The sequence below is a fragment of the Meleagris gallopavo genome, chromosome 12, assembly GCF_000146605.3.
Source record: "Meleagris gallopavo isolate NT-WF06-2002-E0010 breed Aviagen turkey brand Nicholas breeding stock chromosome 12, Turkey_5.1, whole genome shotgun sequence".
Taxonomy (NCBI): Eukaryota; Metazoa; Chordata; class Aves; order Galliformes; family Phasianidae; genus Meleagris; species Meleagris gallopavo.
The window spans coordinates 4541168-4544311 of record NC_015022.2 but is presented as its reverse complement, the minus strand read 5'-3'; positions in this window follow the sequence as shown (position 1 = coordinate 4544311).

Here is a 3144-nt window from a genome sequence, read left to right as displayed (position 1 = left end):
AAAAAAAAAAAAAAAAAAAATTACTTAGGGATATGGAAAAAGCTTAGAATCTTTGTTTGGTCTCTTTCTGCTAACTTAAGTTGAGGTGTCTGTACACACTGAGGGTTTTTTGTTTGTTTTGAATATAAAACCATTCAGTCAGGACTTAGAGCTGCAGGGTTTTTTTGTTTCTCTTTTTTTTGGTTGGTTTTATTTTTTGGGGGTGGGGGGTTAGATATATGTGCATTGATAGAACTTCTAAAGATTCCAGGCTTGTCTTGGGATTTTTATTAGTTTTAAGGTTAATAAAATTAGCTAAATTCAGCTGACTCTTGGTCTTTTTTTCATTAGAAAAGTGAAATCCTGTAAATTTCTGTAGACAAAACTTACGTGGTTACCTAGTTTTACCTTGATTATAGATTCCCTCTATAAATTACCAACAGTCCATCACTGATTGAAATATTTTCTATAGTTAAGATTTGCTGCATAATATAGTATATAGAATTAAGTTATAATGTACTAACATTTTGCCTTTGGAGGAGGTTTTAATCCACATCAGGTCTCAAGTTGCTCATCAACATTCTTACACATATAATAGATTATAGTTTATTTAAATGTGCTCAACAGATGCTGAAAATTGCAAAAACATTGAGACAGTATTACTGTCACATTGGAGAGGATGTTCCTAGGGGATCATATATGATGAACATGTCAATAAGCTTGCATTAAGCTACCTGCTTTGTAAGTGGATTGAATAATAAATACCTTCAGTTTCTCTTGTCTTTGTCTTTCATAATCAGATTAAGTGTAAAAACAGTTTACAGTAACCTGGAAAATGCTATGTTTACACTAAAAAAGTGATCCATTTATAAATATTACCTTATCTAATTTGATGCTTGTTTTTTGTCTGGTTAAAGCTGCTTCCCCTCTGTCCTCTGCCCTCCCCCCACCCCCCCCTTTTTTTTTTTTTACCTCTCATCTGTTAGGAGTAGCATTTCCCAGTGCAGTGTTTATTGCTGGCAACAAAATTAACACCTCTGGCACTGAGGCATTAAGTGGGAAGAAATTTTATTCCAGAACGTGTGATAAATGGACATTGTCAAATTTAATTGCATTGCTAAAACTGAACTTTAAACCACTTTGTGTATGGGGGATATGGGAGAGAGGCAACACATGATTTGAGTGCTTCGAAACCTGGCATGGTTCTATGCTAAAACTTCTTGAACGCTGTGATTGTAGGAAGCTGTTGGAAATTGAAGCTGCATTGATAAAAATTAAGTAAACTGACTGGAAGGACTGAGCAGAAGATGGTTCCTTTTCTTCACTGGCTATTGAAAAGGAGTGAAGTTATTTTGAACACTGATGCTTGAAGTCTGACAATAATAACTTTTTAAGAAGTTTCCAAGAAGGTACTTGAGAGGCATGGGGCAAAAAAAAGACAGGACCTGTGAAATAATTGAGACCCTGGGTATACGATGGAATCTCTTGGCTTCCTTAAAAGACAAGCACAGGTTTGAGGATTTTCTTTGGGATTCTTTTACGCACCTGATGTGGGTGCCTGGTACTAGAGGTATTTTAGTGGCCCGTGCATTGACTTGTTTTATAACTGCTACTGATATTGTCTTGCTTTTAAATGTATGCCTAACATTGTAATGTGATGTTGAACACTTAGGTATTTGGCAGGAATCACAGTGTTCTGATCTTATATGCTATTGCAGGAGCTAATAAAGCTGCAGCCTATTTCTATTCCAAAAAGTTGTGACTTGACAATAACTTAAGAAGGAAAACGAATAGGCTTTTGATTTTGAAAATTTCCACCACTTACTGTGCTTTACATGCTTAGATGCATTGCCTTAAGTTTTCTGCAGCATCTTTGAAGATATGATTCTCACCAGTATGCATCAGATTACTTTTCATATAAATTTCCATTGTCAAAAAAAATCCTTTTGTATGCAATAAATAAAATGTTAGACCGGTATCATTCAAGGTCTGTTTCCTTCTGCCTTCCTTACTTTGCTTTGTAAGTACTGGTTTGCAAAAATTCTTTTACGTACAATCCTATCTTACAAGCACCATCGAAGGAAAATTTCTCACGGTGAGGGATCAACACCAACTGCTGTTGAATGTGTTTGATAAGCAGGGCCTCGTTTATCCAAACTTGGGAATTCAGGAAAACTGAGCTCCCGAAGGCTATCAAAATAACTTGTGCATATGTGAGCATAGATATAAAGCCAATTCTGGGAGGCTGCAAAGCAATTGTCATTAGGCACTTCTGTCAGATTCCTGAATTTTGCAATCGTGGTACAGTCTCTATTTCTGAGAACTGAACACTTGAATGCAGGAAAAAATATTTCTGCTCTTTGCACTTCAGGTGGATTGTGCTGGTGAAGCCTTTACCAGGTACCAACTCCAGCCTTGGAGCTGGCAGGCTTTTCCTGGGCTGTGTTCAGACACCACTCACTGGAACTTGAGACCATCCTTGGTAAGCAGGGAATGCAGATATTACAAGATTAAAAGCACGAGGACTTAGAAATGGAGAAGGTAAGGCAGGGAGTTGGCAGCAGCTGAGCACCCTGAAGGAGGGGCTACAGGGAGGAGCGGGTACCGTTTCCTCAGCTCCCGCGGGAAGCGGTGATGCGCTGTGGCAACGGGCTTCCTCATGCCTCTCGCACAGGCTACGAACACTGAAAGGTGGGAACGAAGAGGGGTTCGATCGATTTTTCTTCCCTGCTTTTGCTTTTCTCAGGTGAACGCCTCAGGCGCTGGGCACAGCCCGCGCAGCTGTTCGGCGGCGCGAGGCCGCTTCCCACGAGGCGCTCGCACAGCGGCTGAAAGGGCGCAACCCCAGCGCCGTGCTGAGCCACGCCACGAGCCTGTCCCTGCGGCGCATGCGCCGCTCCGCCGCGAGATCCCGGCTTGGCGGAAATGATGGGATCATTTCCTTCTTCGGGTGGGGCCTCATGCGGTGGGCCAATCGAGTGCGTGCATCGTACGAAGCTGCCCAATAGGAGCGCGGGAGGGTGTTTAAAAGCAACCGCGCGGCGCGAGGCAGCAGTTGGTGGTCTTTCTCGCGGCTGAGGTGTGTTTGTGTGGAGCGGCGCGAGCGGCTGCGGCCTACTCTGTTTTCCGGACCGATGGCGTTAACGCGCCGTGCAGCCGTGAGTG